Here is a 15,349-nt window from a genome sequence, read left to right on the forward strand (position 1 = left end):
GGGGTCCATCCCCCAGGAGCAAACTGCTCCAGCACGGGTCCCCCACGGGCAGCAGCTCCCCCCAGACCCCCTGCTCCTCCGTGGGCTCCTCTCCACAGGCTGCAGCTCCGGCCTGGGGCCTGCTCCTACAGGGGCTCTCCATGGGCCGCAGCCTCCTCCAGGCCACATCCACCTGCTCCACCGGGGGCTCCTCCACGGGCTGCAGCGTGGAGATCTGCTCCATGTGGGACCCGTGGGCTGCAGGGGGACAGCCTGCTCCACCAGGGGCCTCTCCACAGGCCGCAGGGGAACTGCTGCTGCGTGCCTGGAGCACCTCCTGCCCTCCTGCTGCACTCAGCTTGGGGGCTGCGGGGATGGTTCTCACTCCTCTTTCCCAGCTGGTGTAGCACAGCAGGATTTTCCCTTTCTTAAATCTGCTCTCACAGAGGCCCAACCAGTGTCTCTCAGGGGCTCAGCTCTGACCAGCAACAGGTCCGTTTTGGAACTGGCTGGAGCTGGCCTTTATCTAACATGGGAACATCTGCTGGGCTCTGCTCACAGAGGCCACCCTGCAGTGCCCCCCCCCCCCCCCCCCCCCCCCCAAATCATTGCCACTTAAACCCAATACATAATGGGGCATAATGGGGTCTTGTTTACCCCTTATGCCTGGCCTTGCAGTCCTGTCCACATATTTCCTTTTTTCCCCTCCTGATCTGACCTCCAACTCATCTCACTGTCCTTACAAACTCATGATCCTTCATGAGTGCCTGTGGTGGCCTGTGGAAAGAGGGGCTATGGCATGAAGGACAGAGAAGGCAAATCACTGTGAGGAAGAGACAAATGGGATCCCCTCTTTGTGGCCATGCCAGCTGAAGCAGGTCATGGAAAATATGGTGTTAATGCTCAACAAGTGCTGTGCCTCCAGATTCACAAAGCCATTTCCCAGTCTTCTCTGGTGTTTATTCTGCAGTTAGTAAGCATGAAATAGTGTTCAGCTTCCTGATGCTCAGCGCACTCCTGGGTCCTCCACTGTACAGCAGTTTAAGCTTCTAGAAGAGGCTGAATGCACCTGTAAGTCTAAGTCCTGTCTTTGCACAGTGAATGGTATGTGAAGGTCAATGCATATGTCTAGTTGTGCTTCTCCTCAGGTAAAACACTGTGCTGGATGTAGCCACCTCATGGACTAGACACCACTCCACACAGACTGACTTAGGCTGTCAGTCACTTTATGGCAGGAGCTCTCACAGCAATTAGCTCCATGCTAGGGCTGGCTGTTTGGGGTTTTTCTCTCTTTTCTCATAATACAGTCCAGCTTCTCCTCCCCCTTCCTCCAAGCTGTGCTGTCTCATTCCCTAGGCAATCAGCACAAAGTGTAGCGATCTAATCTCAACCTTGAGGCCTTGGTACACTGCCATATGCCAGCCTGCAAACTAGCTGCAGACCCAGCAGTGCCAGGTCTGTGCCAGCATCTAGCTCTGTCTTTACTAATGAACATCTGAGAACATGCTAAAAGCAGTATCTGAATGCTACCTAAATGCAGCACTTTATCCTGATACACCAACTTACTCATAGTTACTGTCAGGATTTTCAACTTGGCAGAGGCAACTAAATCACTTTCTCACTTATGAAATATTTACCCTATTAAATCACAATGATCCCTTCTGGCCTTATTCTCTGAAAGATGTTATAAGAAGTGCCAGCTCCAGGCAGAGCTGAGGAGGGTAAACAGGGTGTCAGTATTTGGCAGGAGAGGTGCCTGCCTGTCTCATTTGCTGTGAACAGTTGGTGACATGGTGTTGTATGAATAGTCTCATTTTCCAGTATGTCAGAGAAGGGTTTGGATTTGACCGTGAGAAAGAAGTTAGTCTATGTCCTGTAGGAATTGACTGGTCAGGTTTCTTGTTACAAAAATAAGAGGTCTCCTTTGAAAGATCCCATCATCTAGATGTTTGTATAGATTACAGCTGAATGAGTGGAAAGAAAGAGCTGTGCATGCTACAGTGATACAGAAACTTAATAGGTGGGTGGAGCAGAAAATACCAGTAATAAAAAGAGAAGAGAACTTTCTCAGCACTTCTTTAACATTGCAGAATGATTTCCTATTTTATTCAAATACCCATGAGGTGTGCATATAAATATTTCTTTACACTGACAGCTTGAAAGATCTATAACCTTCCCTTTTTAAGCTTGCATGTCTTGCCACAGCAATTTGAAAATTTAATAGAGAAAATTCCACAATTGCAGTGTCTTTTCCAGATAGTTTCCTGCTGCAGTGAACTCCAGGCCATAAAATTCCTGTATGTTACAAGTCTCAAAACATAGCTTTTCAGATCTTTTTTTTTGCTTGGGCTTTTTTATTGTTTGGTTACTGAGCAGCCACATTTTTCAGATATGCTTGTAATCTGAAAGGAGATATTGTAAAATGACGTAATGAATTCCATGTGACTGAATGATGGTAAATTGGCTTCACTGCATTTAAAAATGAAACAGATGATTTTATACTTGAAAGGCTGCAAACTCAGACTGGTATATGAAAGCCAAACTACCTTCTGTCCTCTTCACACAAAGAGGATCGGAGCAATCTTCTCTCCATATTCACGTTTCCTACAGGAAGATATGTTGGGTTTCACCTGCAGAAATAGAGACAATGGTGAGTCTCTGGGAAACACTTTCAAGAAAGAGGACATAAGCACTCATACAAACTGGCTTAAGAGGGAGTCTCCATCACTGTAGGGTTTTATGAATAGGGTAGTCAAACATCTTTTGTATGGAATCCCATCTGGCCCCTGTCTTTGTGATATGGTTATTAATAGTAAAAACCCTGCAGACGTAATAAAGATCCTCCCATAACAAAACCCCATAACAAGGCCAAAACCACATCCAGACGTTATCATCAATTTCAGTTTTCTTTTTAGTTGCCTAAGTGCCAAGTAGCTACTTCTTTTCTTGGATTTGCAAAGTGTTTCCTGGTATCTTTCTATTATTTCTACATAATTTTCCTCCTAGAAAATTTTTATAACCCAGTTGTGCTCTGATTTCCATTATACAGCTTGAAGCATAAAGCAACCTCTATTTTGTGTTTCACCCTCGTTATACACTGACTTCCTTACACTAAGAACAAACAAAACCTTTCCTACAGAGTAATGTTGTAGATGGAAAGAAAAAAGTGGAACAATAACAGTTCTACAGCAACGTGCCCAATATAGCACCTATCCATGAGTGCAGCCCAAACCATGTAAGTAAAACATCTGAATGGCATGCTAAGGGATTGACAGGTATCCTATAGGGCATAGGAATGATGTTGGTGATGGCACAGATGTCCTCTTCAACCACTGACCTCTAATAAAAATGCTGTGTGTTAGAAGGGACCCTGCCCTACAACTGCATCTTTGCATTCCAAGGAGTCTATTCATCCCTACTTAGGCTATACTGGCTGAAAACTCTGGCATGAAGCCCATGCTCCTGTTCCCATACTCCTTAAATTTTGCATTTTCTCCTTTCCATATTTTTTTTCCTGCAGAGCACGGGATTTCTCATAAGGGTTTCAATTTCATGTGCCTTAGTCATAGTCAAAACATAACAGGAGAAATTCAGGGTCAACATTAGGGGTTTGGTGTCTGGCTCCCATTGGAAGTCATTAGGAATAGTAATGTTACTCTACTTTTTACTATACTTTTGACCTTGGAGACTTTCTTCTGTACTGGGCCTCATAACTGTATCAAAACTCACAAAGTGCATAGAGAAGCTCAAAGGAGCAAAATTGTCTTTCTTGAAGCCTGAAGACTATCAGGGCAGTGTCTGATTATCATTGCACAGCAATGTGAATTGGCAGATTATGTTCCATACTCTTTAAATATCCAGCCATAATATTTGATCTGATTACTGTCTGTGCAATGGATTTGACAGTCTAGACTAAACTATATGAAAAAAAAAATAAAAAATAAAAAAGATTTTCACATCATTTAAACTTACCATTCTATTCATTTAATTAACTGAACCTGTTCTCATATTATGGAGCACATTACAAATCTGTCTCCCAGGAGACCCTGAAAGTTTTGCTGATATCCCAGTCACAGTCTATTAGACTTCACCAAGAATATGAAAATATTGGTGTTGTGTCTTCAGATTGAGACAGAAAAATACTTTTCTTGAGACTTGCAACACATTAAACAGATTACTTTCAATTTAACAATTTAACTTTGTATTCCATTGAAATCAGTGAGTTGTTTTTTTTTTTTTTTTTTGTAATCATCAATGATCAGTCATCAATGGCGCAATCAGACACAAATAATAGGAAGTGACATAGAAATATTTTATGCAGATAGTGAAATGCTGGCTTTTTTTTTTTTTTTTTTTTTTGACCTGTGCAGAAATTTAACTGTAACTCCCCACTTATGTGTTGGTCATGAGTCATGATTTTCCAACACATTGGCTCAAAATGTTCTAATAGAAGGAAAAAATAAATAAATTCTAAAACAGTTTATTGCCATTGCTGTGAAATATGACTCTCACATGGCAAACAAGAGCCTGGCTATATAGAAGTGTTAATTTCATACTTAAAAAAAGAAAAAAAAAAAAAAAAAAGCAAAGAAAAGAAAGACTGGATTTGATTTGGTATTATTATTCTATCACAATCCACAAGGAAATGGTTGGCGACCTGCTACAGCACTTAGATGTACGCAAGTCGATGGGGCCGGATGGGATCCACCTGAGGGTACTGAGAGAACTGGCGGAGGAGCTGGCCAAGCCGCTTTCCATCATTTATCAGCAGTCCTGGCTATCAGGGGAGGTCCCAGTTGACTGGCGGCTAGCAAACATGACGCCCATCTACAAGAAGGGCTGGAGGGTAGACCCGGGGAACTATAGGCCTGTTAGTTTGACCTCAGTGCCAGGGAAGCTCATGGAGCAGATTATCTTGAGTGTCATCATGCGGCACTTGCAGGGCAACCAGGCGACCAGGCCCAGTCAGCATGGGTTTATGAAAGGCGGGTCCTGCTTGACGAACCTGATCTCCTTCTATGACAAAGTGACACGCTTGGTGGATGAGGGAAAGGCTATGGATGTGGTCTACCTTGACTTCAGTAAGGCTTTTGACGCCATTTCCCACAACATTCTCCTCACGAAACTGGCTGCTCGTGGCTTGGACTGGCGTACGCTTCGTTGGGTTAGAAACTGGCTGGGTAGCCGGCCCCAAAGAGTCGTGGTGAATGGCGTTAAATCCAGTTGGAGGCCGGTCACTAGTGGAGTCCCCCAGGGCTCAGTACTGGGGCCAGTCCTCTTTAATATCTTTATCGATGATCTGGATGAGGGAATCGAGTGCACCCTCAGTAAGTTTGCAGACGACACCAAGTTAGGTGCGTGTGTCGATCTGCTTGAGGGTAGGAAGGCCCTGCAGGAGGATCTGGATAGGCTGGACCGATGGGCTAAGGTCAACTGTATGAAGTTCAACAAGGCCAAGTGCCGGGTCCTGCACCTGGGGCGCAACAACCCCAAGCAGAGCTACAGGCTGGGAGATGAGTAGTTAGAAAGCTGCCTGGCAGAGAAGGACCTGGGAGTATTGGTTGATAGTCAGCTGAATATGAGCCAGCAGTGTGCTCAGGTGGCCAAGAAGGCCAACAGCATCCTGGCTTGCATAAGAAACAGTGTGGCCAGCAGGGCTAGGGAAGTGATTGTCCCCCTGTACTCGGCTCTGGTGAGGCCGCACCTCGAGTAGTGTGTTCAGTTTTGGGCCCCTCGCTACAAGAAGGACATGGAGGTGCTCGAGTGAGTCCAGAGAAGGGCGACGAAGCTGGTGAGGGGTCTGGAGAACAAGTCTTACGAGGAGCGGCTGAGGGAGCTGGGATTGTTCAGCCTGGAGAAGAGGAGGCTCAGGGGCGACCTTATCGCACTCTACAGGTACTTTAGAGGAGGCTGTAGCGAGGTGGGGGTTGGTCTATTCTACCTTGTGCCTGGTGACAGGACGAGGGGGAATGGGCTAAAGTTGTGCCAGGGGAGGTTTAGGTTGGGTATTAGGAAGAACTTCTTTACTGAAAGGGTTGTGAGGCATTGGAATGGGCTGCCCAGGGAAGCGGTTGAGTCACCATCCCTGGAGGTCTTTAAGAGACGTTTAGATGTTGAACTTAGTGATATGGTTTAGTGGAGGACTTGTTAGTGTTAGGTCAGAGGTTGGACTCAGTGATCTTGGAGGTCTCTTCCAACCTAGATGATTCTGTGATTCTGTGATATGCTATCACTTTAGCCTGAGAACTTTGTGTGGCATTTTTAAGTTACATTGACCACTTTCAGTGATAGAGCCATCACCTCTTTTTTGGAAGGGATGTACGTGCTCAGATAATTCCTTGACACTTTCTGTGTTGAGCAAAACATTTGGCCAGTGGAGATTAATCCACTCCAAGAAATGATGTCAGGAAATAAGTAATGTCTAGTCAGAAGGAAGGCATTTTCGAGCAGAGGGTTTTTTTTTTTTTATATAACCTCGCTGCCAGGAATGGGCACTTTTGGTTCCTCCCTTCTGCCCTACATCAAAGGATTTATATTATTTATTTTCTTAAACTGAAAGTTCAAGACCATTAAGGCACCACAGTTCATCTTCAAGATGAATTGCAAACCAACTGTGCAGTATTTCACTTTAATGATTCGGTGCATACTGAACAGCTTGCACAGAAGCAGGATACCAGTTCTCTCTTTGCTAAACACAGCAAAATAGTGCAATCTAGAATGCAATTAGCACTGATAGAAAAGTACAACGATTACACTTATCTAAGCTATTAGTTACAGATAACTTTAATCAAGAACTTTTCCAGGTTGCAAATGAGTTGAACACAAATCACAACTTAAAGGAAATCATTTATTGCTTATGCATCAAAGTTCAAAGTTAAAGGTCATCTGTAAGCAGTTATCCAATGATCTAGTGAACATTTAAAACTTCTGCTATTTCAATTTTACAGAAGACGATATATATCACTAGGTAGTTTCCTTTTCCTGGAAAAGATATTTTTTTTTTTGCTAGGAATTATTTCAGCATTTAATAAATTTCCTATTTGGGCTAATAATGTTTTGTCTTTTGATAGCAAAGGACCAAACTCCTACAGCAAAGCTTAATTTTGGAAGAGGTGAAGGCTGATGCACAGATTCAGGCACCAAAACCAGTCAAAGTGGCATATGGATCTCAAGTGAAGAGTAGATGGCCATGCATCTCTGCACTTTTCCAGGGCAGGACAAAATTTTGCTCCTGATTATATTTTCTTCAAGCCTTTCCTGGTGGCCTCTGTGGCCAGCTAAGCTGATTCATTCTTCAAGTATAGCTCTGGGCTGTGTGAGACTTCATTGAAGGCTCCATACCTGCGTGTCCTACTCATGAATGGGATGCTCTAAAGGCAAACTTGTCCTTTGCACACATCAGCCCTTGGCAGATGAAGATGCTATTCCCTGTACAAAGAGTGTTTTAAAATGTAAGTAACAATTTAAATCATCTTTAAAGAAAAATAAGAAAATGTTTTCTTCAGAGAAGACCTCATAGGAATGTAAAATAGTTTATGATTGCTAGATTATGTGCAAAACATAACTAAAACCAAATAATGGTTTCTCTACGAGTTATTTAAATCCTCTGGTGCCTGAATTGATTGCTTCTTTCATCACACTGCTTTAACCTTAATAGGTTTGCTTTTGTGTGATTATACCTTATAGCCTTTTATCTTGACTTTGCTAAGGTGCTGGGAAGCCCATGGACTGTTCCCAGCATCTCTTGTGTAGTCATTAGCAGTGCCCCACAACCCTCCTGACCCTGTCTCTGACTGCATTCCCCTCCTTCGACCAATCCTCTTAACATTCCTCTCACCTGAAACATATGTAAAACACTTCTGCTGAAAAGGGATTTAGAACCCCTTTCTGAACATGGCTCTCCTACAACAGGAGACATCAGGTCACCTAAGTTCCCTGAACACCTTATCCAAACCAGATAGGTCTAACTTCTGTGAAGTCCACCAAAGAACTATTTAGAGCACTTGCAGCACTGCAGGTGTCCCAGGAAAGCACTCCCAAATGTGCTGCTGATCTGATGCCATTTAATATGCAGAAAACCTAATCTTTAAACACCTTCTCTGTTTTGACATGCACTTGCACAACCTCCCCTTCCCATGGGGATACATGAAGGGCAGGTGCAGAACCAGAGGCCACAATGAGCCTGTGCCAGGGCAGCAACACGAGCACTGTTCAGAGCTGAGTCCAACCGTGATCGACCACTTATCACCTGGGGAGCTGTCACTCTCTACAAACATAGTTGGCTGTAAACTACTCCTGACAGTTTTAATTTCTCTAAGGGATATCTTAATTGGACAGTCTCTCCATATCTCCTGTTGACTTTTATGAAGGACGTCACGCTTCTGCCTTTTTTTTTTTTTTTTTAATGGAGTGGGAATCTCAGAAAATATAATGGGGGAAGGAAACCATTAAGCTAAAGAAAACATGAAGATCCTTTATTATATAATTGGTTTCTTCAATAAATAAATCAAATAAATAAATAATAAAGGACAAGGACAAGTCCCACTAAAAACAGGTTTGAGGCAACTGAGCAGTAAACCAGCATAATCCTCATATATACTTCAATAGCTTCTCTGAACTTCTTGGTCATACACTGTCAATAGAGCTGATGGTAAAGCAAGAAAGGCAGAAAAGGGTTTGCTCTGCAGGGCAAAACAAGAGGAAGGCATGATATACATGAAAGTTTGGGTGATTTGGAAAAGATGCAGCAGAGTGGAACGGGTTTCAGTAACCAGAATAAAGATGTATAGATTCCATATAAAATAAATATTACCGAAGAACATCTCCCCCTTGCCCCAGAGGATCAAAGATACCACCAAGGGATACACTGAAAACAGGCACAGATAAGTAGTTGAATTCTTCATGGGGTTCAATTAGCTATTTAAGAAATGACAATGATTATATTCCCTCTCTCCCATCCTTTTGTCTGCTTCATCTCTGAAGTCACGTATTGTCCTCTTTATTGTGTTTCACTTGCTCAGGCAATCCTTGTTTCTCCTGGGAAGCCCAAGAAAGGCTGTTTTACATGGGAAGGGTGCTAAGTCTGAACAAAATACAATCACAGACCTTTACTGTGGAAGTGAAGATTTTCTTTCTACAGCCAGAGGGTCAGAAAAAAAAAAACATGAGCATTGGAGCTCATTTCTTGTTAGTTAGTTCTGCATTTGTGCTCCTCACCTTGGAATACCTGCCAAGAGCGCACCCCAAAAGGAGTGGCTGCATTTCATGAGATCCTCTTTTTAGATCATGAGTAAATTCTCTTAATCTGTGATTTCACACCCATTTACTCTGGAGAATAAATGTTCCAAAAATGCAAGGGACTAAAAAACATCATAGATGAACTTGAGTGGTATAAACCAGCACAAGTAGATGACATGTTTAAGTATACATGGAGTTATAACCTCTGAGGGTTTTCAGATATTTAAACAGAAGATAGGCAGGAAGAGATTGAGAAAAAGATAAGGAGCAATACAAAACTGGTCATTAAAGAAGTCATTACACACTTAATACCAACTTCTTTCAGATTAAAACTGTTACAGAGCAGAAGCAACCACTATCCTGTCATACTGCATACTCCTAACTAAACAAAAATCCTGACAGTAAGAGATCCTGCCTGAAAATATTGGGTGTTGTAATTCTGGGATCATCTGAAGAATAGCATGAGACATTCTGGATTTGAAGCTTCTCTTCGTGATGTCTGCTTGATCTTAGATGTGAAGAAAATCTAGTTATCAGTTTGGATTTCCTGATCTCTTTGTAGGTTTGGAATTTGCAAAAAGGCTCACCCATCCACAGCCTGTAGGTCCTTCTTTTCAGCAAAACTCCCCCTTCATAAAGGAGTGCTAGTCCACCAAATATCCAGTAAAAATGTCAGTACATTCTACAGGTACTATACGATGTAAGCACCATTTGCTTTCTGGCCCTGGGAATACAGTTGACTGAACATACCTTTAAATCTCTTACCTAAATCTGCTGCAGTCCCTTGGAGGTAGTCCATGAATTTTAGTGGATGTTGGTTCGGCTTCTAAGGGGCTAATTTCCAAAGCAGTAAATGATGCAGTCCTGATTTCTGTGGAAAAATAAGCTGCCCAGGTGGATGAGAGCTATTTTGTTATATGACCAGAGGTCTGCATACTGCATTGATCCACAGTAACAAGGTGGTTGTAGGAGGAAAGAAGAGGGAGCTACAACTGTCTTTGACTTGCCAATTGTAATTGTAGATGAAGTTTTCCAACCTGATTTTTATGATATCTTGGGCCAAGTCCTGCAATCCTTGCCTCATCAGCATTCAACCAGACATCTCACTGAACTCAGAGGAAGCTCTAAATAAGAAAATGTAAAGTCAGAGTGGAGATCAAATTGCCTTTTAACCACATTTTCTTATTGAAATCAACTCCACACATTGCTTATGTGACAGATGGCATTTGGCACTAGTGTCAGCACACAGCAGGCAAGATAGCTGGAAGATTGCATGTCCCATTCCTGTCTTCCTCAATCATTCATGTATGAGGGACAGATGTGCTTGCAATGAAACTGCAAAAGACCTCTGTACCAAAGGCAGAAGATATGGCCCTGAGTACAGGCTGCAGGATTCAACCTGTCAATCCCCCTTCTTTTGCTTCAGGGTTTTGTGAAGACATCACCTGTAAGAGCTGACAGATGGCAAATTTTATTTCAATTTGTCTTATATTTCAACATCCCCTTAACTTTTTAATTTGACTGCTCTAATAAAATAATCAAATTTTATGAAGCTTGTTTTTCTGCTGGGTCGGCAAATACTACAGATATCAAAATGTAATACAAAGGCAAATACTCAGGATCATCAAGACACCTTGTATCCATAGTGATTCATTTATAATGCATTTAAGTTCTGGTGCTTTGGGCTAGTTTAACTGTTCAAACACATTAGGAAGAGTGCGTCAGATAACTCCATCTTGGGAACAGAGAGATATTTCAGAAAGTGATGTGTTCAGGGAGTTTGAAAAGCACAATGTGTTGTCATGAAAGGTTTTAACAGGTAATCTGAGATTTAGGCATCCTGGCAGCAAAGCTAATTCAGTTTTCCAACCATTTTGTCATAATTACTGTTCAAATTTCTTGGAAAAAAAAAAAAAAAAAGAATTTGAGCAGGGGATGTTTCTTGCTAAGGCCAGTGTTTTCCACTGTCTTTCATGCAAAATAAATGCACGGACTGCACGAGTAATAAATCTTTGACTTAGTGTAGTGTCCCCTGACAATAAATAAATAAATAAATAAATAAATAGAATAAAATAAAAAAAAAATAAAGGAATATTGTATTGTAGTCAATTTTGCTCCTTTCTTTTAGTGGCAATGTTTATTAACATGCTGGAAACCCGGATGGACCCAAGCAAAGCTTAATACTGTCTGACAAGCTGTTCTCACTAAAACTGGTTAATGTCACCTTTGCTTAGCTCAGATGCTTTAACTTCGCTTGCCCCTTAGTCCATTATGTCAAAGAGGTAACAATAAATGCTTCAGAAAGAAAAACTAGCTTTATTTCAGTGTTCAAGTGGAAGAAATGCAATACAACAAGCAAAACCAGTTCATTTTCTATACAGAGTATAAAGCAGAAAATCTTTTTTATTTTTATTTTTTTCAGCAAAACTGCATATTGGATAGACTACCTAATCCAACAGCATTTATTCCAGGAAAACTACCTACAGGGCTGAAGATCCCTAATGCACAGGAAAAGTCATGTACAATTATATGTTCTAAATGATGCTGGAAAGCCTTTGCCAGGTGCAATGAATTCCTCTATTTCTCTCACATAAGATTCCCTGACAGATGTGTAAGGAAATTGCAATTAAAGACAGCCAAAAATGTCCTAAGTCACTAGTCTTGACCGTATTGTCTTCATATAAAATAGAGGGGAAAAAAGGCAGAAAAGAGAAAAGTAGTGAATGGACAATAGATACTATGAACCTTAGTTTCTAATTTTTTTTCTGCATTGCCTTGTGGGGAGGGCTTTCAAAGAGCATTTCCCCACTAAAAATGGTCCATATTTTATGACATGGTCTATTGTAAAGAATTGAAACAGATTGTAAGGTACAAAAATTATTTTACAAATGAGCATACTAGGCCTCCCATGCTTAGCATGGATAATTTCATTATTAATAAATGGCAAAAGTAAGTAATTACTATGATAATTAAGTCACTGTAGTAATCTGGAAAACTGAAATAATATTCAAGTCGGTTGCACCGAAAATAAGGCATCCTAAGATTGCCACAGATTTAAAAACTATACTAAATAATTTATTGTTGTTGCCCTTACTTCCAATATTATACTACTTCCTTTTAAAGGAAAACATATTTTAAAAACATTAGAGGTGGCGTTTAACCAGAGACTCCATTATCTTCCAACAAAATAGTATTTCAACTAGTTACAAGAAAAACATATTTAAAATTTCTGTCCAATCTTATGTTGCCTTTTCAGAAATATATTACAAATACTGTATTCTATCTGTGCAGCATATTTCCTCCAGATTTCTGTGTGAGGTTATTTTCTTACCTATCTTATGTCTGGAGTTGGGCTGAGCAGAGATCTGAGGCTGTGATAACGAGGTAAAATTTGGGAGGAAGCAAAGGGCACCTTTAGATGCTTTTATAACCTATTTTCCGTATCATCACCGAGAGAGAGAAACTTCTTTTTGGGGGGCTTTGCCACATTTGAAATTCATTGTTGTGACCCGCTTATTGGTAGAACACTTCCCTAACTCACCTTATTAACAATTTGAGGTGAATTAATAGCACATATGCATTAGAGGTGAAATTAATCTTTTGCCTTTGTGGTAGGAATTTCTCAGAATGTCTTTTTTACTTAACCCACTTTTCTGAGGTTTCTCTTCAGTTTTCTCAGGGGCTTATAGAAGGTGAAAGTCTGTTTCAAATAGGTCAAATACCTTTATTCTCTCCATAACTATTTTTAAACTTCCTTCTTTACAATTTTACATAAATAGCCCTGACAGATGATAATATTTTTTCCTTTCTGTCAGAAGCTTTCTTCTGTGAGGTTGTGCCTGTAACCGAGAAAAGTTACCAAATTAATAGCCATATTTACTCCTGAAGATGTTACATGAGTAAACATTCCTAGCATTGTATGACTGTAATGTATGTACATTAAAAATTAGCTTCAGTTAAATAATAGCATATGAAGATATACATCAATTTCAAGGGCACAGCTCAGAAAAGCCTAATTATTAAAGATCACCAAGCTTCCCAACTCTGTGAAGAGATATAACTTGATGAAAGAAAACAATATTTTCGTGAACAGCCCTTCCTCACAATGTTCTAATGGTAAAGGCTTAAATGCTTCAAAACCAAATTATTTTTAACAAGGCTTTTATATGCTTACACTGCTCCAAGAAATAAGCCTGCACTGGGGTCTCAGCTTCTCTGTGGTTGCTTCCAGCGCCAAAACTCATTTCTCCTGAGGCAGCTGCACATTGCAGTGTAGATTGCACTGCAGGTAATAAGGAGAGATGAAGGAAAAGAAGCAGTTTTATGATTTGTTTTTATAGCTAGCAATAATATCCATTATGCAGAAGCCCTTCTGAAGCATCCTGAATAGAATGTCCCTACATATTTTAATTTTCTTAGCTAGGAGTTTTCCAAAATAATATTTTTCCCCCAAGGGTAAGATCATATCTGTGATATCTTCTGACTCTTTGTGAAATTTGTCCTGCTATTTTCTAAAAACAGATGACAGTAACAGTTACCGGTTTGTTTGCCTCCTGACCAAATATGCCAGGATTTCTCATAGAATCATAGAATCGCTTGGGTTGGAAGGGACCTTGAAGAGCATCTAACTCCAACCACTCTGCCATGGGCAGGGATGCCACCTATTAGCCCAGGTTGCCCAGGACTTCATCCAACCTGGTCTTGAACACCTCCAGGCATGGGGCATCCACAACCTCTCTGGGCAACCTGGTCCAGTGCCTCACCACCCTGGTGGTCCCAGGACAGACCCCTGAGGGACATCAATTGTCACCAGCCTCCACCTGGACATGGAGCCATTGACCACCACTCTCTGGGTGTGACCTTCAAGCCAGTCCTTATCCACTGAATGGTCCACCCTTCAAATCCATCTCTCTCCAATTCAGAGATTAGGATGTCATGTGGAACCATATCAATGGTTTTAGAGAAGTTTAGGGAGATGTCATTGGTCGGTCTTCCCTTGTCAACTTGTGCAGCCACTCCATCACAGAAGGCCACCAGACTGGTCAGGCACAATTTGTCCTTGGGAAAGCTGTGCTGGCTGTCTCAGATCACCTTCTTGTTCAGCATGTGCCTTAACATTGCTTCCAGGAGTATCTTTTCCATGATTTATGACCTGACATTTGCAGTATATTTGCAACCTTGAAACTAACAGTTTCTATTAATGATTTCATAAAAGACAAAAATCACAAAAAATGGTTATGTGCATTTTTCAAAAAGTAATGAAAAAAATAGTAAAGAAAGTCAGAGCACAGTTGAATTCTATAAAAACTGCATTTTAGAGCCTTTCCTCAACACACTTTCCTGCAATAAATACAATTTTATGACCAAAGAAACTTTATCATTCTAGTCATTTGGTTTGTTCTTGTGAGACATTTAGATGAAAATTCCCAGAATCTCTCAACTGTTAATGAAACAAGCCACAAAACCCTGTAAACATGCAAGCTACTCCATTTTCAGACATTAAGTATAAAAATATTTATTTATATTGAATAAAGGTTCCATTAGGATTTTAATGACCTATCCAGTAAAACCAAATTATGACAGTATATTTAGCTGTTTTTCTGATGATACTGAAGCTGTTTCACTGCAGAAGCGAAGCAGGAGAAGACTCAAGAGATTTTGTATCTTTATTTCATTCTCAATAACACAAGCAGCAAGACTGAAAATTTCATGAGGGCCCTGTGGTAAAGAAGATAACTGTGAGCTGAACCAGGTGAGAGAACAATTTTGTTCCAGAGTTCACCAAAATTTCCCTTCTCAAGTGTCCATGTCACCAAAGCTCTTGCCTAAGACCCTTGTAGAGGAGCTCTGTGGAAGGGTTAGTGATTGAGTGGATTTGGACACTATGTTTTCACGAATTTCCAGGTCATTACTGAGATGCTATAAAGAATCCTCCTGCCAACTATGTTGCCTTTCTGTGAGTAAAGACTTGTATTTTTTTCCAGGGCTGTCAGTCCATGGCTTTCCATGAACATGGCATATGATTGCTTTTCAATAACAAATAATTGAATTTGGGCTTCACCAAACATTTTCATATTACTCATAACATATCTTTAAACACAAACATAGTGGTTGACTCTTCCTTTCTTCCTAG

This window comes from Cygnus olor, chromosome 2, assembly GCF_009769625.2.
Source record: "Cygnus olor isolate bCygOlo1 chromosome 2, bCygOlo1.pri.v2, whole genome shotgun sequence".
Lineage (NCBI taxonomy): Eukaryota > Metazoa > Chordata > Aves > Anseriformes > Anatidae > Cygnus > Cygnus olor.